The 27,264-nt window shown below is 57.9% G+C and overlaps 14 non-coding genes across 14 annotated transcripts; all 14 read left to right on the plus strand.

Moving 5' to 3' along the window:
• The first annotated feature begins 1,010 nt into the window (after positions 1–1,010).
• Positions 1,011–1,129, plus strand: LOC140194230 (5S ribosomal RNA). The gene has a single exon (XR_011885082.1). It is a non-coding gene; the product is annotated as a 5S ribosomal RNA (ribosomal RNA).
• Positions 1,130–2,994: 1,865 nt separating this feature from the next.
• Positions 2,995–3,113, plus strand: LOC140194231 (5S ribosomal RNA). The gene has a single exon (XR_011885083.1). It is a non-coding gene; the product is annotated as a 5S ribosomal RNA (ribosomal RNA).
• Positions 3,114–4,978: 1,865 nt separating this feature from the next.
• LOC140194232 (5S ribosomal RNA) lies at positions 4,979–5,097 on the plus strand. The gene has a single exon (XR_011885084.1). It is a non-coding gene; the product is annotated as a 5S ribosomal RNA (ribosomal RNA).
• A 1,865-nt stretch (positions 5,098–6,962) lies between these two features.
• Positions 6,963–7,081, plus strand: LOC140194233 (5S ribosomal RNA). Its single transcript, XR_011885085.1, has one exon. It is a non-coding gene; the product is annotated as a 5S ribosomal RNA (ribosomal RNA).
• Positions 7,082–8,947: 1,866 nt separating this feature from the next.
• LOC140194235 (5S ribosomal RNA) lies at positions 8,948–9,066 on the plus strand. Its single transcript, XR_011885087.1, has one exon. It is a non-coding gene; the product is annotated as a 5S ribosomal RNA (ribosomal RNA).
• Positions 9,067–10,930: 1,864 nt separating this feature from the next.
• On the plus strand, positions 10,931–11,049 carry LOC140194237 (5S ribosomal RNA). The gene has a single exon (XR_011885088.1). It is a non-coding gene; the product is annotated as a 5S ribosomal RNA (ribosomal RNA).
• A 1,867-nt stretch (positions 11,050–12,916) lies between these two features.
• Positions 12,917–13,035, plus strand: LOC140194238 (5S ribosomal RNA). The gene has a single exon (XR_011885089.1). It is a non-coding gene; the product is annotated as a 5S ribosomal RNA (ribosomal RNA).
• A 1,866-nt stretch (positions 13,036–14,901) lies between these two features.
• On the plus strand, positions 14,902–15,020 carry LOC140194305 (5S ribosomal RNA). Its single transcript, XR_011885156.1, has one exon. It is a non-coding gene; the product is annotated as a 5S ribosomal RNA (ribosomal RNA).
• Positions 15,021–16,885: 1,865 nt separating this feature from the next.
• On the plus strand, positions 16,886–17,004 carry LOC140194239 (5S ribosomal RNA). Its single transcript, XR_011885090.1, has one exon. It is a non-coding gene; the product is annotated as a 5S ribosomal RNA (ribosomal RNA).
• Positions 17,005–18,868: 1,864 nt separating this feature from the next.
• LOC140194289 (5S ribosomal RNA) lies at positions 18,869–18,987 on the plus strand. Its single transcript, XR_011885140.1, has one exon. It is a non-coding gene; the product is annotated as a 5S ribosomal RNA (ribosomal RNA).
• Positions 18,988–20,852: 1,865 nt separating this feature from the next.
• On the plus strand, positions 20,853–20,971 carry LOC140194240 (5S ribosomal RNA). Its single transcript, XR_011885091.1, has one exon. It is a non-coding gene; the product is annotated as a 5S ribosomal RNA (ribosomal RNA).
• Positions 20,972–22,835: 1,864 nt separating this feature from the next.
• LOC140194241 (5S ribosomal RNA) lies at positions 22,836–22,954 on the plus strand. Its single transcript, XR_011885092.1, has one exon. It is a non-coding gene; the product is annotated as a 5S ribosomal RNA (ribosomal RNA).
• Positions 22,955–24,817: 1,863 nt separating this feature from the next.
• Positions 24,818–24,936, plus strand: LOC140194242 (5S ribosomal RNA). Its single transcript, XR_011885093.1, has one exon. It is a non-coding gene; the product is annotated as a 5S ribosomal RNA (ribosomal RNA).
• Positions 24,937–26,799: 1,863 nt separating this feature from the next.
• Positions 26,800–26,918, plus strand: LOC140194243 (5S ribosomal RNA). The gene has a single exon (XR_011885094.1). It is a non-coding gene; the product is annotated as a 5S ribosomal RNA (ribosomal RNA).
• The last annotated feature ends 346 nt before the right edge of the window (positions 26,919–27,264 follow it).

Here is a 27,264-nt window from a genome sequence, read left to right on the forward strand (position 1 = left end):
ACCCTCTCTATTTGAAGCCGTTGCTGATCAAGAACCCATCAACGTTCGCCTGAAACGTACCCACCGACATTGTATCGCTAGGCGTCCGTGGCAAACAATTTCACATATCCACCAGCCTCCCTTAACGAACTTCTCCTCAACTTTGTTCCAAAGAGACGTCTGACTGAGGCTGTGGCCTCAGCTGCTGCACATGACTGCCGTAGGAAACATCCTCAGCACATCCATCCTATCTCGGCCTTTCAATATTTGATAGATTTCAATCAGATCGAATCTCGTGCAGACGCAGAGCCGCGAAACTGCCAATGCCTGTCTTGTGCCGCCAAGGCGATGTGAAATCCAGTTTAGGACCTGGCGCTGAATGCCTCATCAAGCGACGGAACCTCCTTGAATAGGTGGGACTTTTGCAAAGGCCTGGCTCGACTGCCGGTCGGCAGCGTCCAGCGCCTCTCGCTCATGACCATTCCTGTTCGCCTCCTCGATTAAATTTGTCAGATCGGTTTCTCACCGCAGCATCTAGTGCCGGCGGTCTGACAAGTTTCTGAGTTCCCTTCCGAAGTAAGGGGAGAAAAGGAGCTGTGATCCCATCGGCCGGCGGGCTTGCCGAAGCTGAGGTGGTCTTAAATAGCTAGGCTGGAGCGGGTGCGATCTCTTCACTGGTAGGCAGAAGGTAGAGTAAACGCGAAGAAAGGGGAAGCAGAGATGCGGCGGCCGTCAGGACCAGCGCAGTGGCGACCTGGGCAGCGAGAGGTCTGTGTCTGTTGGGGGTGGGGGGGGGGGGTGCGGTAGGAGCACTGATTGTGGGGTGGCTAGTGATGTGAGCAGGAAGCAGCGGAGTGGCCAGTGAATGGTGAGGAGGACGGGTGAGAGAGGAGAGGTGAAAGTGGGAGGGGAGAGTGTAGGGTGTGAGTGAAGGGGCGAAGGCAGAGGAGTGTAAGAAAGGAGGAGCAGCGTGGGAGCAAGCTGAGAGTGGCTGCATGCCGCTTAAGTGCGGAGAGGAGCGGTGCACTGGTGCCTACGGCCATACTAGCCTGAAAACGCCCGATCTCGTCTGATCTCGGAAGCTAAGCAGGCTCAGGCCTGGTTAGTACTTGGATGGGAGACCGCCTGGGAATACCAGGTGCCGTAGGCTTTTGCTCCTCTGCCCAACTGCCCCAGCAGGAGGTGCTGTCTTTTTCATTTTTTCTCTCTCCCTCTCACTCATACACTCTGCGCTCTCCGTTTGCCAGTCAGCCTGCAAACGCAAGCACTCTGCTGTCAAGGCACAAGAATCTGCTTTTGCTGGGCTGCCGGCTGCGCTTGGCAGCATGCTTCATCACCTGGCCCTGACAGCCGCGCTTCGGCAGCGAGCTGCTGCCGGCGCTCACTCTCAGCCAGTCAGGCAGCCAGACGCAAGGGCACCCAAGCTTGCTTGCGCTGTGTCCTGCGCTTGCGTACAGCGCCCATTCTCAGCTTCGGCTCTGCCTTTGCCACCTGAGCAGGCATCACCAAAGACGGCAGCTGCTTCCCGCGGCTAAGCCGGATGGCCCTGTGCGGCACAAGCTGCTCTCAAGAGCTTGTCATGGCTGAGTCGGACCAGCCGGTTCATCTGCAGGCCGCCGGACTGGCAATAGGTAGCCGCGCCCCACCCAGGCGAGGACGGTTAGCTCAGTTGGTCAGAGCGTGGTGCTAATAACGCCAAGGTCGTGGGTTCGATCCCCATACTGTCCACGCATTCCCTTTAGCCGGCCCGGGGTCTGTGCATGACTCTGTAGAAGCTGCTTCCGTCGTCCACTATCCTTTGGTCCAGCCACTTTTGGCGCAGTTGCACTTCTCTGGCAGGGGTGGCTGTGCTGGCCGGCAGGCAGTTGCGCTGACAGTGTGAGCAGGCCCTTCGGCCCATCTAGTCCGTGCGCAGCTGTTATTCTCTCCGCCCTGCAGGAGCATGAGACATGGGACTGAATGAATGAGGCACTTTTGCACCCACCTTGAGACGGTTAATTATCCCACCCTCTCTATTTGAAGCCGTTGCTGATCAAGAACCCATCAACGTTCGCCTGAAACGTACCCACCGACATTGTATCGCTAGGCGTCCGTGGCAAACAATTTCACATATCCACCAGCCTCCCTTAACGAACTTCTCCTCAACTTTGTTCCAAAGAGACGTCTGACTGAGGCTGTGGCCTCAGCTGCTGCACATGACTGCCGTAGGAAACATCCTCAGCACATCCATCCTATCTCGGCCTTTCAATATTTGATAGATTTCAATCAGATCGAATCTCGTGCAGACGCAGAGCCGCGAAACTGCCAATGCCTGTCTTGTGCCGCCAAGGCGATGTGAAATCCAGTTTAGGACCTGGCGCTGAATGCCTCATCAAGCGACGGAACCTCCTTGAATAGGTGGGACTTTTGCAAAGGCCTGGCTCGACTGCCGGTCGGCAGCGTCCAGCGCCTCTCGCTCATGACCATTCCTGTTCGCCTCCTCGATTAAATTTGTCAGATCGGTTTCTCACCGCAGCATCTAGTGCCGGCGGTCTGACAAGTTTCTGAGTTCCCTTCCGAAGTAAGGGGAGAAAAGGAGCTGTGATCCCATCGGCCGGCGGGCTTGCCGAAGCTGAGGTGGTCTTAAATAGCTAGGCTGGAGCGGGTGCGATCTCTTCACTGGTAGGCAGAAGGTAGAGTAAACGCGAAGAAAGGGGAAGCAGAGATGCGGCGGCCGTCAGGACCAGCGCAGTGGCGACCTGGGCAGCGAGAGGTCTGTGTCTGTTGGGGGTGGGGGGGGGGGGTGCGGTAGGAGCACTGATTGTGGGGTGGCTAGTGATGTGAGCAGGAAGCAGCGGAGTGGCCAGTGAATGGTGAGGAGGACGGGTGAGAGAGGAGAGGTGAAAGTGGGAGGGGAGAGTGTAGGGTGTGAGTGAAGGGGCGAAGGCAGAGGAGTGTAAGAAAGGAGGAGCAGCGTGGGAGCAAGCTGAGAGTGGCTGCATGCCGCTTAAGTGCGGAGAGGAGCGGTGCACTGGTGCCTACGGCCATACTAGCCTGAAAACGCCCGATCTCGTCTGATCTCGGAAGCTAAGCAGGCTCAGGCCTGGTTAGTACTTGGATGGGAGACCGCCTGGGAATACCAGGTGCCGTAGGCTTTTGCTCCTCTGCCCAACTGCCCCAGCAGGAGGTGCTGTCTTTTTCATTTTTTCTCTCTCCCTCTCACTCATACACTCTGCGCTCTCCGTTTGCCAGTCAGCCTGCAAACGCAAGCACTCTGCTGTCAAGGCACAAGAATCTGCTTTTGCTGGGCTGCCGGCTGCGCTTGGCAGCATGCTTCATCACCTGGCCCTGACAGCCGCGCTTCGGCAGCGAGCTGCTTGCCGGCGCTCACTCTCAGCCAGTCAGGCAGCCAGACGCAAGGGCACCCAAGCTTGCTTGCGCTGTGTCCTGCGCTTGCGTACAGCGCCCATTCTCAGCTTCGGCTCTGCCTTTGCCACCTGAGCAGGCATCACCAAAGACGGCAGCTGCTTCCCGCGGCTAAGCCGGATGGCCCTGTGCGGCACAAGCTGCTCTCAAGAGCTTGTCATGGCTGAGTCGGACCAGCCGGTTCATCTGCAGGCCGCCGGACTGGCAATAGGTAGCCGCGCCCCACCCAGGCGAGGACGGTTAGCTCAGTTGGTCAGAGCGTGGTGCTAATAACGCCAAGGTCGTGGGTTCGATCCCCATACTGTCCACGCATTCCCTTTAGCCGGCCCGGGGTCTGTGCATGACTCTGTAGAAGCTGCTTCCGTCGTCCACTATCCTTTGGTCCAGCCACTTTTGGCGCAGTTGCACTTCTCTGGCAGGGGTGGCTGTGCTGGCCGGCAGGCAGTTGCGCTGACAGTGTGAGCAGGCCCTTCGGCCCATCTGGTCCGTGCGCAGCTGTTATTCTCTCCGCCCTGCAGGAGCATGAGACATGGGACTGAATGAATGAGGCACTTTTGCACCCACCTTGAGACGGTTAATTATCCCACCCTCTCTATTTGAAGCCGTTGCTGATCAAGAACCCATCAACGTTCGCCTGAAACGTACCCACCGACATTGTATCGCTAGGCGTCCGTGGCAAACAATTTCACATATCCACCAGCCTCCCTTAACGAACTTCTCCTCAACTTTGTTCCAAAGAGACGTCTGACTGAGGCTGTGGCCTCAGCTGCTGCACATGACTGCCGTAGGAAACATCCTCAGCACATCCATCCTATCTCGGCCTTTCAATATTTGATAGATTTCAATCAGATCGAATCTCGTGCAGACGCAGAGCCGCGAAACTGCCAATGCCTGTCTTGTGCCGCCAAGGCGATGTGAAATCCAGTTTAGGACCTGGCGCTGAATGCCTCATCAAGCGACGGAACCTCCTTGAATAGGTGGGACTTTTGCAAAGGCCTGGCTCGACTGCCGGTCGGCAGCGTCCAGCGCCTCTCGCTCATGACCATTCCTGTTCGCCTCCTCGATTAAATTTGTCAGATCGGTTTCTCACCGCAGCATCTAGTGCCGGCGGTCTGACAAGTTTCTGAGTTCCCTTCCGAAGTAAGGGGAGAAAAGGAGCTGTGATCCCATCGGCCGGCGGGCTTGCCGAAGCTGAGGTGGTCTTAAATAGCTAGGCTGGAGCGGGTGCGATCTCTTCACTGGTAGGCAGAAGGTAGAGTAAACGCGAAGAAAGGGGAAGCAGAGATGCGGCGGCCGTCAGGACCAGCGCAGTGGCGACCTGGGCAGCGAGAGGTCTGTGTCTGTTGGGGGTGGGGGGGGGGGTGCGGTAGGAGCACTGATTGTGGGGTGGCTAGTGATGTGAGCAGGAAGCAGCGGAGTGGCCAGTGAATGGTGAGGAGGACGGGTGAGAGAGGAGAGGTGAAAGTGGGAGGGGAGAGTGTAGGGTGTGAGTGAAGGGGCGAAGGCAGAGGAGTGTAAGAAAGGAGGAGCAGCGTGGGAGCAAGCTGAGAGTGGCTGCATGCCGCTTAAGTGCGGAGAGGAGCGGTGCACTGGTGCCTACGGCCATACTAGCCTGAAAACGCCCGATCTCGTCTGATCTCGGAAGCTAAGCAGGCTCAGGCCTGGTTAGTACTTGGATGGGAGACCGCCTGGGAATACCAGGTGCCGTAGGCTTTTGCTCCTCTGCCCAACTGCCCCAGCAGGAGGTGCTGTCTTTTTCATTTTTTCTCTCTCCCTCTCACTCATACACTCTGCGCTCTCCGTTTGCCAGTCAGCCTGCAAACGCAAGCACTCTGCTGTCAAGGCACAAGAATCTGCTTTTGCTGGGCTGCCGGCTGCGCTTGGCAGCATGCTTCATCACCTGGCCCTGACAGCCGCGCTTCGGCAGCGAGCTGCTGCCGGCGCTCACTCTCAGCCAGTCAGGCAGCCAGACGCAAGGGCACCCAAGCTTGCTTGCGCTGTGTCCTGCGCTTGCGTACAGCGCCCATTCTCAGCTTCGGCTCTGCCTTTGCCACCTGAGCAGGCATCACCAAAGACGGCAGCTGCTTCCCGCGGCTAAGCCGGATGGCCCTGTGCGGCACAAGCTGCTCTCAAGAGCTTGTCATGGCTGAGTCGGACCAGCCGGTTCATCTGCAGGCCGCCGGACTGGCAATAGGTAGCCGCGCCCCACCCAGGCGAGGACGGTTAGCTCAGTTGGTCAGAGCGTGGTGCTAATAACGCCAAGGTCGTGGGTTCGATCCCCATACTGTCCACGCATTCCCTTTAGCCGGCCCGGGGTCTGTGCATGACTCTGTAGAAGCTGCTTCCGTCGTCCACTATCCTTTGGTCCAGCCACTTTTGGCGCAGTTGCACTTCTCTGGCAGGGGTGGCTGTGCTGGCCGGCAGGCAGTTGCGCTGACAGTGTGAGCAGGCCCTTCGGCCCATCTGGTCCGTGCGCAGCTGTTATTCTCTCCGCCCTGCAGGAGCATGAGACATGGGACTGAATGAATGAGGCACTTTTGCACCCACCTTGAGACGGTTAATTATCCCACCCTCTCTATTTGAAGCCGTTGCTGATCAAGAACCCATCAACGTTCGCCTGAAACGTACCCACCGACATTGTATCGCTAGGCGTCCGTGGCAAACAATTTCACATATCCACCAGCCTCCCTTAACGAACTTCTCCTCAACTTTGTTCCAAAGAGACGTCTGACTGAGGCTGTGGCCTCAGCTGCTGCACATGACTGCCGTAGGAAACATCCTCAGCACATCCATCCTATCTCGGCCTTTCAATATTTGATAGATTTCAATCAGATCGAATCTCGTGCAGACGCAGAGCCGCGAAACTGCCAATGCCTGTCTTGTGCCGCCAAGGCGATGTGAAATCCAGTTTAGGACCTGGCGCTGAATGCCTCATCAAGCGACGGAACCTCCTTGAATAGGTGGGACTTTTGCAAAGGCCTGGCTCGACTGCCGGTCGGCAGCGTCCAGCGCCTCTCGCTCATGACCATTCCTGTTCGCCTCCTCGATTAAATTTGTCAGATCGGTTTCTCACCGCAGCATCTAGTGCCGGCGGTCTGACAAGTTTCTGAGTTCCCTTCCGAAGTAAGGGGAGAAAAGGAGCTGTGATCCCATCGGCCGGCGGGCTTGCCGAAGCTGAGGTGGTCTTAAATAGCTAGGCTGGAGCGGGTGCGATCTCTTCACTGGTAGGCAGAAGGTAGAGTAAACGCGAAGAAAGGGGAAGCAGAGATGCGGCGGCCGTCAGGACCAGCGCAGTGGCGACCTGGGCAGCGAGAGGTCTGTGTCTGTTGGGGGTGGGGGGGGTGGGTGCGGTAGGAGCACTGATTGTGGGGTGGCTAGTGATGTGAGCAGGAAGCAGCGGAGTGGCCAGTGAATGGTGAGGAGGACGGGTGAGAGAGGAGAGGTGAAAGTGGGAGGGGAGAGTGTAGGGTGTGAGTGAAGGGGCGAAGGCAGAGGAGTGTAAGAAAGGAGGAGCAGCGTGGGAGCAAGCTGAGAGTGGCTGCATGCCGCTTAAGTGCGGAGAGGAGCGGTGCACTGGTGCCTACGGCCATACTAGCCTGAAAACGCCCGATCTCGTCTGATCTCGGAAGCTAAGCAGGCTCAGGCCTGGTTAGTACTTGGATGGGAGACCGCCTGGGAATACCAGGTGCCGTAGGCTTTTGCTCCTCTGCCCAACTGCCCCAGCAGGAGGTGCTGTCTTTTTCATTTTTTCTCTCTCCCTCTCACTCATACACTCTGCGCTCTCCGTTTGCCAGTCAGCCTGCAAACGCAAGCACTCTGCTGTCAAGGCACAAGAATCTGCTTTTGCTGGGCTGCCGGCTGCGCTTGGCAGCATGCTTCATCACCTGGCCCTGACAGCCGCGCTTCGGCAGCGAGCTGCTGCCGGCGCTCACTCTCAGCCAGTCAGGCAGCCAGACGCAAGGGCACCCAAGCTTGCTTGCGCTGTGTCCTGCGCTTGCGTACAGCGCCCATTCTCAGCTTCGGCTCTGCCTTTGCCACCTGAGCAGGCATCACCAAAGACGGCAGCTGCTTCCCGCGGCTAAGCCGGATGGCCCTGTGCGGCACAAGCTGCTCTCAAGAGCTTGTCATGGCTGAGTCGGACCAGCCGGTTCATCTGCAGGCCGCCGGACTGGCAATAGGTAGCCGCGCCCCACCCAGGCGAGGACGGTTAGCTCAGTTGGTCAGAGCGTGGTGCTAATAACGCCAAGGTCGTGGGTTCGATCCCCATACTGTCCACGCATTCCCTTTAGCCGGCCCGGGGTCTGTGCATGACTCTGTAGAAGCTGCTTCCGTCGTCCACTATCCTTTGGTCCAGCCACTTTTGGCGCAGTTGCACTTCTCTGGCAGGGGTGGCTGTGCTGGCCGGCAGGCAGTTGCGCTGACAGTGTGAGCAGGCCCTTCGGCCCATCTGGTCCGTGCGCAGCTGTTATTCTCTCCGCCCTGCAGGAGCATGAGACATGGGACTGAATGAATGAGGCACTTTTGCACCCACCTTGAGACGGTTAATTATCCCACCCTCTCTATTTGAAGCCGTTGCTGATCAAGAACCCATCAACGTTCGCCTGAAACGTACCCACCGACATTGTATCGCTAGGCGTCCGTGGCAAACAATTTCACATATCCACCAGCCTCCCTTAACGAACTACTCCTCAACTTTGTTCCAAAGAGACGTCTGACTGAGGCTGTGGCCTCAGCTGCTGCACATGACTGCCGTAGGAAACATCCTCAGCACATCCATCCTATCTCGGCCTTTCAATATTTGATAGATTTCAATCAGATCGAATCTCGTGCAGACGCAGAGCCGCGAAACTGCCAATGCCTGTCTTGTGCCGCCAAGGCGATGTGAAATCCAGTTTAGGACCTGGCGCTGAATGCCTCATCAAGCGACGGAACCTCCTTGAATAGGTGGGACTTTTGCAAAGGCCTGGCTCGACTGCCGGTCGGCAGCGTCCAGCGCCTCTCGCTCATGACCATTCCTGTTCGCCTCCTCGATTAAATTTGTCAGATCGGTTTCTCACCGCAGCATCTAGTGCCGGCGGTCTGACAAGTTTCTGAGTTCCCTTCCGAAGTAAGGGGAGAAAAGGAGCTGTGATCCCATCGGCCGGCGGGCTTGCCGAAGCTGAGGTGGTCTTAAATAGCTAGGCTGGAGCGGGTGCGATCTCTTCACTGGTAGGCAGAAGGTAGAGTAAACGCGAAGAAAGGGGAAGCAGAGATGCGGCGGCCGTCAGGACCAGCGCAGTGGCGACCTGGGCAGCGAGAGGTCTGTGTCTGTTGGGGGTGGGGGGGGGGGGGTGCGGTAGGAGCACTGATTGTGGGGTGGCTAGTGATGTGAGCAGGAAGCAGCGGAGTGGCCAGTGAATGGTGAGGAGGACGGGTGAGAGAGGAGAGGTGAAAGTGGGAGGGGAGAGTGTAGGGTGTGAGTGAAGGGGCGAAGGCAGAGGAGTGTAAGAAAGGAGGAGCAGCGTGGGAGCAAGCTGAGAGTGGCTGCATGCCGCTTAAGTGCGGAGAGGAGCGGTGCACTGGTGCCTACGGCCATACTAGCCTGAAAACGCCCGATCTCGTCTGATCTCGGAAGCTAAGCAGGCTCAGGCCTGGTTAGTACTTGGATGGGAGACCGCCTGGGAATACCAGGTGCCGTAGGCTTTTGCTCCTCTGCCCAACTGCCCCAGCAGGAGGTGCTGTCTTTTTCATTTTTTCTCTCTCCCTCTCACTCATACACTCTGCGCTCTCCGTTTGCCAGTCAGCCTGCAAACGCAAGCACTCTGCTGTCAAGGCACAAGAATCTGCTTTTGCTGGGCTGCCGGCTGCGCTTGGCAGCATGCTTCATCACCTGGCCCTGACAGCCGCGCTTCGGCAGCGAGCTGCTGCCGGCGCTCACTCTCAGCCAGTCAGGCAGCCAGACGCAAGGGCACCCAAGCTTGCTTGCGCTGTGTCCTGCGCTTGCGTACAGCGCCCATTCTCAGCTTCGGCTCTGCCTTTGCCACCTGAGCAGGCATCACCAAAGACGGCAGCTGCTTCCCGCGGCTAAGCCGGATGGCCCTGTGCGGCACAAGCTGCTCTCAAGAGCTTGTCATGGCTGAGTCGGACCAGCCGGTTCATCTGCAGGCCGCCGGACTGGCAATAGGTAGCCGCGCCCCACCCAGGCGAGGACGGTTAGCTCAGTTGGTCAGAGCGTGGTGCTAATAACGCCAAGGTCGTGGGTTCGATCCCCATACTGTCCACGCATTCCCTTTAGCCGGCCCGGGGTCTGTGCATGACTCTGTAGAAGCTGCTTCCGTCGTCCACTATCCTTTGGTCCAGCCACTTTTGGCGCAGTTGCACTTCTCTGGCAGGGGTGGCTGTGCTGGCCGGCAGGCAGTTGCGCTGACAGTGTGAGCAGGCCCTTCGGCCCATCTGGTCCGTGCGCAGCTGTTATTCTCTCCGCCCTGCAGGAGCATGAGACATGGGACTGAATGAATGAGGCACTTTTGCACCCACCTTGAGACGGTTAATTATCCCACCCTCTCTATTTGAAGCCGTTGCTGATCAAGAACCCATCAACGTTCGCCTGAAACGTACCCACCGACATTGTATCGCTAGGCGTCCGTGGCAAACAATTTCACATATCCACCAGCCTCCCTTAACGAACTTCTCCTCAACTTTGTTCCAAAGAGACGTCTGACTGAGGCTGTGGCCTCAGCTGCTGCACATGACTGCCGTAGGAAACATCCTCAGCACATCCATCCTATCTCGGCCTTTCAATATTTGATAGATTTCAATCAGATCGAATCTCGTGCAGACGCAGAGCCGCGAAACTGCCAATGCCTGTCTTGTGCCGCCAAGGCGATGTGAAATCCAGTTTAGGACCTGGCGCTGAATGCCTCATCAAGCGACGGAACCTCCTTGAATAGGTGGGACTTTTGCAAAGGCCTGGCTCGACTGCCGGTCGGCAGCGTCCAGCGCCTCTCGCTCATGACCATTCCTGTTCGCCTCCTCGATTAAATTTGTCAGATCGGTTTCTCACCGCAGCATCTAGTGCCGGCGGTCTGACAAGTTTCTGAGTTCCCTTCCGAAGTAAGGGGAGAAAAGGAGCTGTGATCCCATCGGCCGGCGGGCTTGCCGAAGCTGAGGTGGTCTTAAATAGCTAGGCTGGAGCGGGTGCGATCTCTTCACTGGTAGGCAGAAGGTAGAGTAAACGCGAAGAAAGGGGAAGCAGAGATGCGGCGGCCGTCAGGACCAGCGCAGTGGCGACCTGGGCAGCGAGAGGTCTGTGTCTGTTGGGGGTGGGGGGGGGGGTGCGGTAGGAGCACTGATTGTGGGGTGGCTAGTGATGTGAGCAGGAAGCAGCGGAGTGGCCAGTGAATGGTGAGGAGGACGGGTGAGAGAGGAGAGGTGAAAGTGGGAGGGGAGAGTGTAGGGTGTGAGTGAAGGGGCGAAGGCAGAGGAGTGTAAGAAAGGAGGAGCAGCGTGGGAGCAAGCTGAGAGTGGCTGCATGCCGCTTAAGTGCGGAGAGGAGCGGTGCACTGGTGCCTACGGCCATACTAGCCTGAAAACGCCCGATCTCGTCTGATCTCGGAAGCTAAGCAGGCTCAGGCCTGGTTAGTACTTGGATGGGAGACCGCCTGGGAATACCAGGTGCCGTAGGCTTTTGCTCCTCTGCCCAACTGCCCCAGCAGGAGGTGCTGTCTTTTTCATTTTTTCTCTCTCCCTCTCACTCATACACTCTGCGCTCTCCGTTTGCCAGTCAGCCTGCAAACGCAAGCACTCTGCTGTCAAGGCACAAGAATCTGCTTTTGCTGGGCTGCCGGCTGCGCTTGGCAGCATGCTTCATCACCTGGCCCTGACAGCCGCGCTTCGGCAGCGAGCTGCTGCCGGCGCTCACTCTCAGCCAGTCAGGCAGCCAGACGCAAGGGCACCCAAGCTTGCTTGCGCTGTGTCCTGCGCTTGCGTACAGCGCCCATTCTCAGCTTCGGCTCTGCCTTTGCCACCTGAGCAGGCATCACCAAAGACGGCAGCTGCTTCCCGCGGCTAAGCCGGATGGCCCTGTGCGGCACAAGCTGCTCTCAAGAGCTTGTCATGGCTGAGTCGGACCAGCCGGTTCATCTGCAGGCCGCCGGACTGGCAATAGGTAGCCGCGCCCCACCCAGGCGAGGACGGTTAGCTCAGTTGGTCAGAGCGTGGTGCTAATAACGCCAAGGTCGTGGGTTCGATCCCCATACTGTCCACGCATTCCCTTTAGCCGGCCCGGGGTCTGTGCATGACTCTGTAGAAGCTGCTTCCGTCGTCCACTATCCTTTGGTCCAGCCACTTTTGGCGCAGTTGCACTTCTCTGGCAGGGGTGGCTGTGCTGGCCGGCAGGCAGTTGCGCTGACAGTGTGAGCAGGCCCTTCGGCCCATCTAGTCCGTGCGCAGCTGTTATTCTCTCCGCCCTGCAGGAGCATGAGACATGGGACTGAATGAATGAGGCACTTTTGCACCCACCTTGAGACGGTTAATTATCCCACCCTCTCTATTTGAAGCCGTTGCTGATCAAGAACCCATCAACGTTCGCCTGAAACGTACCCACCGACATTGTATCGCTAGGCGTCCGAGGCAAACAATTTCACATATCCACCAGCCTCCCTTAACGAACTTCTCCTCAACTTTGTTCCAAAGAGACGTCTGACTGAGGCTGTGGCCTCAGCTGCTGCACATGACTGCCGTAGGAAACATCCTCAGCACATCCATCCTATCTCGGCCTTTCAATATTTGATAGATTTCAATCAGATCGAATCTCGTGCAGACGCAGAGCCGCGAAACTGCCAATGCCTGTCTTGTGCCGCCAAGGCGATGTGAAATCCAGTTTAGGACCTGGCGCTGAATGCCTCATCAAGCGACGGAACCTCCTTGAATAGGTGGGACTTTTGCAAAGGCCTGGCTCGACTGCCGGTCGGCAGCGTCCAGCGCCTCTCGCTCATGACCATTCCTGTTCGCCTCCTCGATTAAATTTGTCAGATCGGTTTCTCACCGCAGCATCTAGTGCCGGCGGTCTGACAAGTTTCTGAGTTCCCTTCCGAAGTAAGGGGAGAAAAGGAGCTGTGATCCCATCGGCCGGCGGGCTTGCCGAAGCTGAGGTGGTCTTAAATAGCTAGGCTGGAGCGGGTGCGATCTCTTCACTGGTAGGCAGAAGGTAGAGTAAACGCGAAGAAAGGGGAAGCAGAGATGCGGCGGCCGTCAGGACCAGCGCAGTGGCGACCTGGGCAGCGAGAGGTCTGTGTCTGTTGGGGGTGGGGGGGGGGTGGGTGCGGTAGGAGCACTGATTGTGGGGTGGCTAGTGATGTGAGCAGCAAGCAGCGGAGTGGCCAGTGAATGGTGAGGAGGACGGGTGAGAGAGGAGAGGTGAAAGTGGGAGGGGAGAGTGTAGGGTGTGAGTGAAGGGGCGAAGGCAGAGGAGTGTAAGAAAGGAGGAGCAGCGTGGGAGCAAGCTGAGAGTGGCTGCATGCCGCTTAAGTGCGGAGAGGAGCGGTGCACTGGTGCCTACGGCCATACTAGCCTGAAAACGCCCGATCTCGTCTGATCTCGGAAGCTAAGCAGGCTCAGGCCTGGTTAGTACTTGGATGGGAGACCGCCTGGGAATACCAGGTGCCGTAGGCTTTTGCTCCTCTGCCCAACTGCCCCAGCAGGAGGTGCTGTCTTTTTCATTTTTTCTCTCTCCCTCTCACTCATACACTCTGCGCTCTCCGTTTGCCAGTCAGCCTGCAAACGCAAGCACTCTGCTGTCAAGGCACAAGAATCTGCTTTTGCTGGGCTGCCGGCTGCGCTTGGCAGCATGCTTCATCACCTGGCCCTGACAGCCGCGCTTCGGCAGCGAGCTGCTGCCGGCGCTCACTCTCAGCCAGTCAGGCAGCCAGACGCAAGGGCACCCAAGCTTGCTTGCGCTGTGTCCTGCGCTTGCGTACAGCGCCCATTCTCAGCTTCGGCTCTGCCTTTGCCACCTGAGCAGGCATCACCAAAGACGGCAGCTGCTTCCCGCGGCTAAGCCGGATGGCCCTGTGCGGCACAAGCTGCTCTCAAGAGCTTGTCATGGCTGAGTCGGACCAGCCGGTTCATCTGCAGGCCGCCGGACTGGCAATAGGTAGCCGCGCCCCACCCAGGCGAGGACGGTTAGCTCAGTTGGTCAGAGCGTGGTGCTAATAACGCCAAGGTCGTGGGTTCGATCCCCATACTGTCCACGCATTCCCTTTAGCCGGCCCGGGGTCTGTGCATGACTCTGTAGAAGCTGCTTCCGTCGTCCACTATCCTTTGGTCCAGCCACTTTTGGCGCAGTTGCACTTCTCTGGCAGGGGTGGCTGTGCTGGCCGGCAGGCAGTTGCGCTGACAGTGTGAGCAGGCCCTTCGGCCCATCTAGTCCGTGCGCAGCTGTTATTCTCTCCGCCCTGCAGGAGCATGAGACATGGGACTGAATGAATGAGGCACTTTTGCACCCACCTTGAGACGGTTAATTATCCCACCCTCTCTATTTGAAGCCGTTGCTGATCAAGAACCCATCAACGTTCGCCTGAAACGTACCCACCGACATTGTATCGCTAGGCGTCCGTGGCAAACAATTTCACATATCCACCAGCCTCCCTTAACGAACTTCTCCTCAACTTTGTTCCAAAGAGACGTCTGACTGAGGCTGTGGCCTCAGCTGCTGCACATGACTGCCGTAGGAAACATCCTCAGCACATCCATCCTATCTCGGCCTTTCAATATTTGATAGATTTCAATCAGATCGAATCTCGTGCAGACGCAGAGCCGCGAAACTGCCAATGCCTGTCTTGTGCCGCCAAGGCGATGTGAAATCCAGTTTAGGACCTGGCGCTGAATGCCTCATCAAGCGACGGAACCTCCTTGAATAGGTGGGACTTTTGCAAAGGCCTGGCTCGACTGCCGGTCGGCAGCGTCCAGCGCCTCTCGCTCATGACCATTCCTGTTCGCCTCCTCGATTAAATTTGTCAGATCGGTTTCTCACCGCAGCATCTAGTGCCGGCGGTCTGACAAGTTTCTGAGTTCCCTTCCGAAGTAAGGGGAGAAAAGGAGCTGTGATCCCATCGGCCGGCGGGCTTGCCGAAGCTGAGGTGGTCTTAAATAGCTAGGCTGGAGCGGGTGCGATCTCTTCACTGGTAGGCAGAAGGTAGAGTAAACGCGAAGAAAGGGGAAGCAGAGATGCGGCGGCCGTCAGGACCAGCGCAGTGGCGACCTGGGCAGCGAGAGGTCTGTGTCTGTTGGGGGTGGGGGGGGGGGGGTGCGGTAGGAGCACTGATTGTGGGGTGGCTAGTGATGTGAGCAGGAAGCAGCGGAGTGGCCAGTGAATGGTGAGGAGGACGGGTGAGAGAGGAGAGGTGAAAGTGGGAGGGGAGAGTGTAGGGTGTGAGTGAAGGGGCGAAGGCAGAGGAGTGTAAGAAAGGAGGAGCAGCGTGGGAGCAAGCTGAGAGTGGCTGCATGCCGCTTAAGTGCGGAGAGGAGCGGTGCACTGGTGCCTACAGCCATACTAGCCTGAAAACGCCCGATCTCGTCTGATCTCGGAAGCTAAGCCGGCTCAGGCCTGGTTAGTACTTGGATGGGAGACCGCCTGGGAATACCAGGTGCCGTAGGCTTTTGCTCCTCTGCCCAACTGCCCCAGCAGGAGGTGCTGTCTTTTTCATTTTTTCTCTCTCCCTCTCACTCATACACTCTGCGCTCTCCGTTTGCCAGTCAGCCTGCAAACGCAAGCACTCTGCTGTCAAGGCACAAGAATCTGCTTTTGCTGGGCTGCCGGCTGCGCTTGGCAGCATGCTTCATCACCTGGCCCTGACAGCCGCGCTTCGGCAGCGAGCTGCTGCCGGCGCTCACTCTCAGCCAGTCAGGCAGCCAGACGCAAGGGCACCCAAGCTTGCTTGCGCTGTGTCCTGCGCTTGCGTACAGCGCCCATTCTCAGCTTCGGCTCTGCCTTTGCCACCTGAGCAGGCATCACCAAAGACGGCAGCTGCTTCCCGCGGCTAAGCCGGATGGCCCTGTGCGGCACAAGCTGCTCTCAAGAGCTTGTCATGGCTGAGTCGGACCAGCCGGTTCATCTGCAGGCCGCCGGACTGGCAATAGGTAGCCGCGCCCCACCCAGGCGAGGACGGTTAGCTCAGTTGGTCAGAGCGTGGTGCTAATAACGCCAAGGTCGTGGGTTCGATCCCCGTACTGTCCACGCATTCCCTTTAGCCGGCCCGGGGTCTGTGCATGACTCTGTAGAAGCTGCTTCCGTCGTCCACTATCCTTTGGTCCAGCCACTTTTGGCGCAGTTGCACTTCTCTGGCAGGGGTGGCTGTGCTGGCCGGCAGGCAGTTGCGCTGACAGTGTGAGCAGGCCCTTCGGCCCATCTAGTCCGTGCGCAGCTGTTATTCTCTCCGCCCTGCAGGAGCATGAGACATGGGACTGAATGAATGAGGCACTTTTGCACCCACCTTGAGACGGTTAATTATCCCACCCTCTCTATTTGAAGCCGTTGCTGATCAAGAACCCATCAACGTTCGCCTGAAACGTACCCACCGACATTGTATCGCTAGGCGTCCGTGGCAAACAATTTCACATATCCACCAGCCTCCCTTAACGAACTTCTCCTCAACTTTGTTCCAAAGAGACGTCTGACTGAGGCTGTGGCCTCAGCTGCTGCACATGACTGCCGTAGGAAACATCCTCAGCACATCCATCCTATCTCGGCCTTTCAATATTTGATAGATTTCAATCAGATCGAATCTCGTGCAGACGCAGAGCCGCGAAACTGCCAATGCCTGTCTTGTGCCGCCAAGGCGATGTGAAATCCAGTTTAGGACCTGGCGCTGAATGCCTCATCAAGCGACGGAACCTCCTTGAATAGGTGGGACTTTTGCAAAGGCCTGGCTCGACTGCCGGTCGGCAGCGTCCAGCGCCTCTCGCTCATGACCATTCCTGTTCGCCTCCTCGATTAAATTTGTCAGATCGGTTTCTCACCGCAGCATCTAGTGCCGGCGGTCTGACAAGTTTCTGAGTTCCCTTCCGAAGTAAGGGGAGAAAAGGAGCTGTGATCCCATCGGCCGGCGGGCTTGCCGAAGCTGAGGTGGTCTTAAACAGCTAGGCTGGAGCGGGTGCGATCTCTTCACTGGTAGGCAGAAGGTAGAGTAAACGCGAAGAAAGGGGAAGCAGAGATGCGGCGGCCGTCAGGACCAGCGCAGTGGCGACCTGGGCAGCGAGAGGTCTGTGTCTGTTGGGGGTGGGGGGGGGGGGTGCGGTAGGAGCACTGATTGTGGGGTGGCTAGTGATGTGAGCAGGAAGCAGCGGAGTGGCCAGTGAATGGTGAGGAGGACGGGTGAGAGAGGAGAGGTGAAAGTGGGAGGGGAGAGTGTAGGGTGTGAGTGAAGGGGCGAAGGCAGAGGAGTGTAAGAAAGGAGGAGCAGCGTGGGAGCAAGCTGAGAGTGGCTGCATGCCGCTTAAGTGCGGAGAGGAGCGGTGCACTGGTGCCTACGGCCATACTAGCCTGAAAACGCCCGATCTCGTCTGATCTCGGAAGCTAAGCAGGCTCAGGCCTGGTTAGTACTTGGATGGGAGACCGCCTGGGAATACCAGGTGCCGTAGGCTTTTGCTCCTCTGCCCAACTGCCCCAGCAGGAGGTGCTGTCTTTTTCATTTTTTCTCTCTCCCTCTCACTCATACACTCTGCGCTCTCCGTTTGCCAGTCAGCCTGCAAACGCAAGCACTCTGCTGTCAAGGCACAAGAATCTGCTTTTGCTGGGCTGCCGGCTGCGCTTGGCAGCATGCTTCATCACCTGGCCCTGACAGCCGCGCTTCGGCAGCGAGCTGCTGCCGGCGCTCACTCTCAGCCAGTCAGGCAGCCAGACGCAAGGGCACCCAAGCTTGCTTGCGCTGTGTCCTGCGCTTGCGTACAGCGCCCATTCTCAGCTTCGGCTCTGCCTTTGCCACCTGAGCAGGCATCACCAAAGACGGCAGCTGCTTCCCGCGGCTAAGCCGGATGGCCCTGTGCGGCACAAGCTGCTCTCAAGAGCTTGTCATGGCTGAGTCGGACCAGCCGGTTCATCTGCAGGCCGCCGGACTGGCAATAGGTAGCCGCGCCCCACCCAGGCGAGGACGGTTAGCTCAGTTGGTCAGAGCGTGGTGCTAATAACGCCAAGGTCGTGGGTTCGATCCCCATACTGTCCACGCATTCCCTTTAGCCGGCCCGGGGTCTGTGCATGACTCTGTAGAAGCTGCTTCCGTCGGCCACTATCCTTTGGTCCAGCCACTTTTGGCGCAGTTGCACTTCTCTGGCAGGGGTGGCCGTGCTGGCCGGCAGGCAGTTGCGCTGACAGTGTGAGCAGGCCCTTCGGCCCATCTAGTCCGTGCGCAGCTGTTATTCTCTCCGCCCTGCAGGAGCATGAGACATGGGACTGAATGAATGAGGCACTTTTGCACCCACCTTGAGACGGTTAATTATCCCACCCTCTCTATTTGAAGCCGTTGCTGATCAAGAACCCATCAACGTTCGCCTGAAACGTACCCACCGACATTGTATCGCTAGGCGTCCGTGGCAAACAATTTCACATATCCACCAGCCTCCCTTAACGAACTTCTCCTCAACTTTGTTCCAAAGAGACGTCTGACTGAGGCTGTGGCCTCAGCTGCTGCACATGACTGCCGTAGGAAACATCCTCAGCACATCCATCCTATCTCGGCCTTTCAATATTTGATAGATTTCAATCAGATCGAATCTCGTGCAGACGCAGAGCCGCGAAACTGCCAATGCCTGTCTTGTGCCGCCAAGGCGATGTGAAATCCAGTTTAGGACCTGGCGCTGAATGCCTCATCAAGCGACGGAACCTCCTTGAATAGGTGGGACTTTTGCAAAGGCCTGGCTCGACTGCCGGTCGGCAGCGTCCAGCGCCTCTCGCTCATGACCATTCCTGTTCGCCTCCTCGATTAAATTTGTCAGATCGGTTTCTCACCGCAGCATCTAGTGCCGGCGGTCTGACAAGTTTCTGAGTTCCCTTCCGAAGTAAGGGGAGAAAAGGAGCTGTGATCCCATCGGCCGGCGGGCTTGCCGAAGCTGAGGTGGTCTTAAATAGCTAGGCTGGAGCGGGTGCGATCTCTTCACTGGTAGGCAGAAGGTAGAGTAAACGCGAAGAAAGGGGAAGCAGAGATGCGGCGGCCGTCAGGACCAGCGCAGTGGCGACCTGGGCAGCGAGAGGTCTGTGTCTGTTGGGGGTGGGGGGGGGGGTGCGGTAGGAGCACTGATTGTGGGGTGGCTAGTGATGTGAGCAGGAAGCAGCGGAGTGGCCAGTGAATGGTGAGGAGGACGGGTGAGAGAGGAGAGGTGAAAGTGGGAGGGGAGAGTGTAGGGTGTGAGTGAAGGGGCGAAGGCAGAGGAGTGTAAGAAAGGAGGAGCAGCGTGGGAGCAAGCTGAGAGTGGCTGCATGCCGCTTAAGTGCGGAGAGGAGCGGTGCACTGGTGCCTACGGCCATACTAGCCTGAAAACGCCCGATCTCGTCTGATCTCGGAAGCTAAGCCGGCTCAGGCCTGGTTAGTACTTGGATGGGAGACCGCCTGGGAATACCAGGTGCCGTAGGCTTTTGCTCCTCTGCCCAACTGCCCCAGCAGGAGGTGCTGTCTTTTTCATTTTTTCTCTCTCCCTCTCACTCATACACTCTGCGCTCTCCGTTTGCCAGTCAGCCTGCAAACGCAAGCACTCTGCTGTCAAGGCACAAGAATCTGCTTTTGCTGGGCTGCCGGCTGCGCTTGGCAGCATGCTTCATCACCTGGCCCTGACAGCCGCGCTTCGGCAGCGAGCTGCTGCCGGCGCTCACTCTCAGCCAGTCAGGCAGCCAGACGCAAGGGCACCCAAGCTTGCTTGCGCTGTGTCCTGCGCTTGCGTACAGCGCCCATTCTCAGCTTCGGCTCTGCCTTTGCCACCTGAGCAGGCATCACCAAAGACGGCAGCTGCTTCCCGCGGCTAAGCCGGATGGCCCTGTGCGGCACAAGCTGCTCTCAAGAGCTTGTCATGGCTGAGTCGGACCAGCCGGTTCATCTGCAGGCCGCCGGACTGGCAATAGGTAGCCGCGCCCCACCCAGGCGAGGACGGTTAGCTCAGTTGGTCAGAGCGTGGTGCTAATAACGCCAAGGTCGTGGGTTCGATCCCCGTACTGTCCACGCATTCCCTTTAGCCGGCCCGGGGTCTGTGCATGACTCTGTAGAAGCTGCTTCCGTCGTCCACTATCCTTTGGTCCAGCCACTTTTGGCGCAGTTGCACTTCTCTGGCAGGGGTGGCTGTGCTGGCCGGCAGGCAGTTGCGCTGACAGTGTGAGCAGGCCCTTCGGCCCATCTAGTCCGTGCGCAGCTGTTATTCTCTCCGCCCTGCAGGAGCATGAGACATGGGACTGAATGAATGAGGCACTTTTGCACCCACCTTGAGACGGTTAATTATCCCACCCTCTCTATTTGAAGCCGTTGCTGATCAAGAACCCATCAACGTTCGCCTGAAACGTACCCACCGACATTGTATCGCTAGGCGTCCGTGGCAAACAATTTCACATATCCACCAGCCTCCCTTAACGAACTTCTCCTCAACTTTGTTCCAAAGAGACGTCTGACTGAGGCTGTGGCCTCAGCTGCTGCACATGACTGCCGTAGGAAACATCCTCAGCACATCCATCCTATCTCGGCCTTTCAATATTTGATAGATTTCAATCAGATCGAATCTCGTGCAGACGCAGAGCCGCGAAACTGCCAATGCCTGTCTTGTGCCGCCAAGGCGATGTGAAATCCAGTTTAGGACCTGGCGCTGAATGCCTCATCAAGCGACGGAACCTCCTTGAATAGGTGGGACTTTTGCAAAGGCCTGGCTCGACTGCCGGTCGGCAGCGTCCAGCGCCTCTCGCTCATGACCATTCCTGTTCGCCTCCTCGATTAAATTTGTCAGATCGGTTTCTCACCGCAGCATCTAGTGCCGGCGGTCTGACAAGTTTCTGAGTTCCCTTCCGAAGTAAGGGGAGAAAAGGAGCTGTGATCCCATCGGCCGGCGGGCTTGCCGAAGCTGAGGTGGTCTTAAATAGCTAGGCTGGAGCGGGTGCGATCTCTTCACTGGTAGGCAGAAGGTAGAGTAAACGCGAAGAAAGGGGAAGCAGAGATGCGGCGGCCGTCAGGACCAGCGCAGTGGCGACCTGGGCAGCGAGAGGTCTGTGTCTGTTGGGGGTGGGGGGGGGGGGTGCGGTAGGAGCACTGATTGTGGGGTGGCTAGTGATGTGAGCAGGAAGCAGCGGAGTGGCCAGTGAATGGTGAGGAGGACGGGTGAGAGAGGAGAGGTGAAAGTGGGAGGGGAGAGTGTAGGGTGTGAGTGAAGGGGCGAAGGCAGAGGAGTGTAAGAAAGGAGGAGCAGCGTGGGAGCAAGCTGAGAGTGGCTGCATGCCGCTTAAGTGCGGAGAGGAGCGGTGCACTGGTGCCTACGGCCATACTAGCCTGAAAACGCCCGATCTCGTCTGATCTCGGAAGCTAAGCAGGCTCAGGCCTGGTTAGTACTTGGATGGGAGACCGCCTGGGAATACCAGGTGCCGTAGGCTTTTGCTCCTCTGCCCAACTGCCCCAGCAGGAGGTGCTGTCTTTTTCATTTTTTCTCTCTCCCTCTCACTCATACACTCTGCGCTCTCCGTTTGCCAGTCAGCCTGCAAACGCAAGCACTCTGCTGTCAAGGCACAAGAATCTGCTTTTGCTGGGCTGCCGGCTGCGCTTGGCAGCATGCTTCATCACCTGGCCCTGACAGCCGCGCTTCGGCAGCGAGCTGCTGCCGGCGCTCACTCTCAGCCAGTCAGGCAGCCAGACGCAAGGGCACCCAAGCTTGCTTGCGCTGTGTCCTGCGCTTGCGTACAGCGCCCATTCTCAGCTTCGGCTCTGCCTTTGCCACCTGAGCAGGCATCACCAAAGACGGCAGCTGCTTCCCGCGGCTAAGCCGGATGGCCCTGTGCGGCACAAGCTGCTCTCAAGAGCTTGTCATGGCTGAGTCGGACCAGCCGGTTCATCTGCAGGCCGCCGGACTGGCAATAGGTAGCCGCGCCCCACCCAGGCGAGGACGGTTAGCTCAGTTGGTCAGAGCGTGGTGCTAATAACGCCAAGGTCGTGGGTTCGATCCCCATACTGTCCACGCATTCCCTTTAGCCGGCCCGGGGTCTGTGCATGACTCTGTAGAAGCTGCTTCCGTCGTCCACTATCCTTTGGTCCAGCCACTTTTGGCGCAGTTGCACTTCTCTGGCAGGGGTGGCTGTGCTGGCCGGCAGGCAGTTGCGCTGACAGTGTGAGCAGGCCCTTCGGCCCATCTAGTCCGTGCGCAGCTGTTATTCTCTCCGCCCTGCAGGAGCATGAGACATGGGACTGAATGAATGAGGCACTTTTGCACCCACCTTGAGACGGTTAATTATCCCACCCTCTCTATTTGAAGCCGTTGCTGATCAAGAACCCATCAACGTTCGCCTGAAACGTACCCACCGACATTGTATCGCTAGGCGTCCGTGGCAAACAATTTCACATATCCACCAGCCTCCCTTAACGAACTTCTCCTCAACTTTGTTCCAAAGAGACGTCTGACTGAGGCTGTGGCCTCAGCTGCTGCACATGACTGCCGTAGGAAACATCCTCAGCACATCCATCCTATCTCGGCCTTTCAATATTTGATAGATTTCAATCAGATCGAATCTCGTGCAGACGCAGAGCCGCGAAACTGCCAATGCCTGTCTTGTGCCGCCAAGGCGATGTGAAATCCAGTTTAGGACCTGGCGCTGAATGCCTCATCAAGCGACGGAACCTCCTTGAATAGGTGGGACTTTTGCAAAGGCCTGGCTCGACTGCCGGTCGGCAGCGTCCAGCGCCTCTCGCTCATGACCATTCCTGTTCGCCTCCTCGATTAAATTTGTCAGATCGGTTTCTCACCGCAGCATCTAGTGCCGGCGGTCTGACAAGTTTCTGAGTTCCCTTCCGAAGTAAGGGGAGAAAAGGAGCTGTGATCCCATCGGCCGGCGGGCTTGCCGAAGCTGAGGTGGTCTTAAATAGCTAGGCTGGAGCGGGTGCGATCTCTTCACTGGTAGGCAGAAGGTAGAGTAAACGCGAAGAAAGGGGAAGCAGAGATGCGGCGGCCGTCAGGACCAGCGCAGTGGCGACCTGGGCAGCGAGAGGTCTGTGTCTGTTGGGGGTGGGGGGGGGGGTGCGGTAGGAGCACTGATTGTGGGGTGGCTAGTGATGTGAGCAGGAAGCAGCGGAGTGGCCAGTGAATGGTGAGGAGGACGGGTGAGAGAGGAGAGGTGAAAGTGGGAGGGGAGAGTGTAGGGTGTGAGTGAAGGGGCGAAGGCAGAGGAGTGTAAGAAAGGAGGAGCAGCGTGGGAGCAAGCTGAGAGTGGCTGCATGCCGCTTAAGTGCGGAGAGGAGCGGTGCACTGGTGCCTACGGCCATACTAGCCTGAAAACGCCCGATCTCGTCTGATCTCGGAAGCTAAGCAGGCTCAGGCCTGGTTAGTACTTGGATGGGAGACCGCCTGGGAATACCAGGTGCCGTAGGCTTTTGCTCCTCTGCCCAACTGCCCCAGCAGGAGGTGCTGTCTTTTTCATTTTTTCTCTCTCCCTCTCACTCATACACTCTGCGCTCTCCGTTTGCCAGTCAGCCTGCAAACGCAAGCACTCTGCTGTCAAGGCACAAGAATCTGCTTTTGCTGGGCTGCCGGCTGCGCTTGGCAGCATGCTTCATCACCTGGCCCTGACAGCCGCGCTTCGGCAGCGAGCTGCTGCCGGCGCTCACTCTCAGCCAGTCAGGCAGCCAGACGCAAGGGCACCCAAGCTTGCTTGCGCTGTGTCCTGCGCTTGCGTACAGCGCCCATTCTCAGCTTCGGCTCTGCCTTTGCCACCTGAGCAGGCATCACCAAAGACGGCAGCTGCTTCCCGCGGCTAAGCCGGATGGCCCTGTGCGGCACAAGCTGCTCTCAAGAGCTTGTCATGGCTGAGTCGGACCAGCCGGTTCATCTGCAGGCCGCCGGACTGGCAATAGGTAGCCGCGCCCCACCCAGGCGAGGACGGTTAGCTCAGTTGGTCAGAGCGTGGTGCTAATAACGCCAAGGTCGTGGGTTCGATCCCCGTACTGTCCACGCATTCCCTTTAGCCGGCCCGGGGTCTGTGCATGACTCTGTAGAAGCTGCTTCCGTCGTCCACTATCCTTTGGTCCAGCCACTTTTGGCGCAGTTGCACTTCTCTGGCAGGGGTGGCTGTGCTGGCCGGCAGGCAGTTGCGCTGACAGTGTGAGCAGGCCCTTCGGCCCATCTAGTCCGTGCGCAGCTGTTATTCTCTCCGCCCTGCAGGAGCATGAGACATGGGACTGAATGAATGAGGCACTTTTGCACCCACCTTGAGACGGTTAATTATCCCACCCTCTCTATTTGAAGCCGTTGCTGATCAAGAACCCATCAACGTTCGCCTGAAACGTACCCACCGACATTGTATCGCTAGGCGTCCGTGGCAAACAATTTCACATATCCACCAGCCTCCCTTAACGAACTTCTCCTCAACTTTGTTCCAAAGAGACGTCTGACTGAGGCTGTGGCCTCAGCTGCTGCACATGACTGCCGTAGGAAACATCCTCAGCACATCCATCCTATCTCGGCCTTTCAATATTTGATAGATTTCAATCAGATCGAATCTCGTGCAGACGCAGAGCCGCGAAACTGCCAATGCCTGTCTTGTGCCGCCAAGGCGATGTGAAATCCAGTTTAGGACCTGGCGCTGAATGCCTCATCAAGCGACGGAACCTCCTTGAATAGGTGGGACTTTTGCAAAGGCCTGGCTCGACTGCCGGTCGGCAGCGTCCAGCGCCTCTCGCTCATGACCATTCCTGTTCGCCTCCTCGATTAAATTTGTCAGATCGGTTTCTCACCGCAGCATCTAGTGCCGGCGGTCTGACAAGTTTCTGAGTTCCCTTCCGAAGTAAGGGGAGAAAAGGAGCTGTGATCCCATCGGCCGGCGGGCTTGCCGAAGCTGAGGTGGTCTTAAATAGCTAGGCTGGAGCGGGTGCGATCTCTTCACTGGTAGGCAGAAGGTAGAGTAAACGCGAAGAAAGGGGAAGCAGAGATGCGGCGGCCGTCAGGACCAGCGCAGTGGCGACCTGGGCAGCGAGAGGTCTGTGTCTGTTGGGGGTGGGGGGGGGGTGCGGTAGGAGCACTGATTGTGGGGTGGCTAGTGATGTGAGCAGGAAGCAGCGGAGTGGCCAGTGAATGGTGAGGAGGACGGGTGAGAGAGGAGAGGTGAAAGTGGGAGGGGAGAGTGTAGGGTGTGAGTGAAGGGGCGAAGGCAGAGGAGTGTAAGAAAGGAGGAGCAGCGTGGGAGCAAGCTGAGAGTGGCTGCATGCCGCTTAAGTGCGGAGAGGAGCGGTGCACTGGTGCCTACGGCCATACTAGCCTGAAAACGCCCGATCTCGTCTGATCTCGGAAGCTAAGCAGGCTCAGGCCTGGTTAGTACTTGGATGGGAGACCGCCTGGGAATACCAGGTGCCGTAGGCTTTTGCTCCTCTGCCCAACTGCCCCAGCAGGAGGTGCTGTCTTTTTCATTTTTTCTCTCTCCCTCTCACTCATACACTCTGCGCTCTCCGTTTGCCAGTCAGCCTGCAAACGCAAGCACTCTGCTGTCAAGGCACAAGAATCTGCTTTTGCTGGGCTGCCGGCTGCGCTTGGCAGCATGCTTCATCACCTGGCCCTGACAGCCGCGCTTCGGCAGCGAGCTGCTGCCGGCGCTCACTCTCAGCCAGTCAGGCAGCCAGACGCAAGGGCACCCAAGCTTGCTTGCGCTGTGTCCTGCGCTTGCGTACAGCGCCCATTCTCAGCTTCGGCTCTGCCTTTGCCACCTGAGCAGGCATCACCAAAGACGGCAGCTGCTTCCCGCGGCTAAGCCGGATGGCCCTGTGCGGCACAAGCTGCTCTCAAGAGCTTGTCAAGGCTGAGTCGGACCAGCCGGTTCAGCTGCAGGCCGCCGGACTGGCAATAGGTAGCCGCGCCCCACCCAGGCGAGGACGGTTAGCTCAGTTGGTCAGAGCGTGGTGCTAATAACGCCAAGGTCGTGGGTTCGATCCCCATACTGTCCACGCATTCCCTTTAGCCGGCCCGGGGTCTGTGCATGACTCTGTAGAAGCTGCTTCCGTCGTCCACTATCCTTTGGTCCAGCCACTTTTGGCGCAGTTGCACTTCTCTGGCAGGGGTGGCTGTGCTGGCCGGCAGGCAGTTGCGCTGACAGTGTGAGCAGGCCCTTCGGCCCATCTAGTCCGTGCGCAGCTGTTATTCTCTCCGCCCTGCAGGAGCATGAGACATGGGACTGAATGAATGAGGCACTTTTGCACCCACCTTGAGACGGTTAATTATCCCACCCTCTCTATTTGAAGCCGTTGCTGATCAAGAACCCATCAACGTTCGCCTGAAACGTACCCACCGACATTGTATCGCTAGGCGTCCGTGGCAAACAATTTCACATATCCACCAGCCTCCCTTAACGAACTTCTCCTCAACTTTGTTCCAAAGAGACGTCTGACTGAGGCTGTGGCCTCAGCTGCTGCACATGACTGCCGTAGGAAACATCCTCAGCACATCCATCCTATCTCGGCCTTTCAATATTTGATAGATTTCAATCAGATCGAATCTCGTGCAGACGCAGAGCCGCGAAACTGCCAATGCCTGTCTTGTGCCGCCAAGGCGATGTGAAATCCAGTTTAGGACCTGGCGCTGAATGCCTCATCAAGCGACGGAACCTCCTTGAATAGGTGGGACTTTTGCAAAGGCCTGGCTCGACTGCCGGTCGGCAGCGTCCAGCGCCTCTCGCTCATGACCATTCCTGTTCGCCTCCTCGATTAAATTTGTCAGATCGGTTTCTCACCGCAGCATCTAGTGCCGGCGGTCTGACAAGTTTCTGAGTTCCCTTCCGAAGTAAGGGGAGAAAAGGAGCTGTGATCCCATCGGCCGGCGGGCTTGCCGAAGCTGAGGTGGTCTTAAATAGCTAGGCTGGAGCGGGTGCGATCTCTTCACTGGTAGGCAGAAGGTAGAGTAAACGCGAAGAAAGGGGAAGCAGAGATGCGGCGGCCGTCAGGACCAGCGCAGTGGCGACCTGGGCAGCGAGAGGTCTGTGTCTGTTGGGGGTGGGGGGGGGGTGCGGTAGGAGCACTGATTGTGGGGTGGCTAGTGATGTGAGCAGCAAGCAGCGGAGTGGCCAGTGAATGGTGAGGAGGACGGGTGAGAGAGGAGAGGTGAAAGTGGGAGGGGAGAGTGTAGGGTGTGAGTGAAGGGGCGAAGGCAGAGGAGTGTAAGAAAGGAGGAGCAGCGTGGGAGCAAGCTGAGAGTGGCTGCATGCCGCTTAAGTGCGGAGAGGAGCGGTGCACTGGTGCCTACGGCCATACTAGCCTGAAAACGCCCGATCTCGTCTGATCTCGGAAGCTAAGCAGGCTCAGGCCTGGTTAGTACTTGGATGGGAGACCGCCTGGGAATACCAGGTGCCGTAGGCTTTTGCTCCTCTGCCCAACTGCCCCAGCAGGAGGTGCTGTCTTTTTCATTTTTTCTCTCTCCCTCTCACTCATACACTCTGCGCTCTCCGTTTGCCAGTCAGCCTGCAAACGCAAGCACTCTGCTGTCAAGGCACAAGAATCTGCTTTTGCTGGGCTGCCGGCTGCGCTTGGCAGCATGCTTCATCACCTGGCCCTGACAGCCGCGCTTCGGCAGCGAGCTGCTGCCGGCGCTCACTCTCAGCCAGTCAGGCAGCCAGACGCAAGGGCACCCAAGCTTGCTTGCGCTGTGTCCTGCGCTTGCGTACAGCGCCCATTCTCAGCTTCGGCTCTGCCTTTGCCACCTGAG

This window comes from Mobula birostris, chromosome 2 (assembly GCF_030028105.1).
Source record: "Mobula birostris isolate sMobBir1 chromosome 2, sMobBir1.hap1, whole genome shotgun sequence".
Lineage (NCBI taxonomy): Eukaryota > Metazoa > Chordata > Chondrichthyes > Myliobatiformes > Myliobatidae > Mobula > Mobula birostris.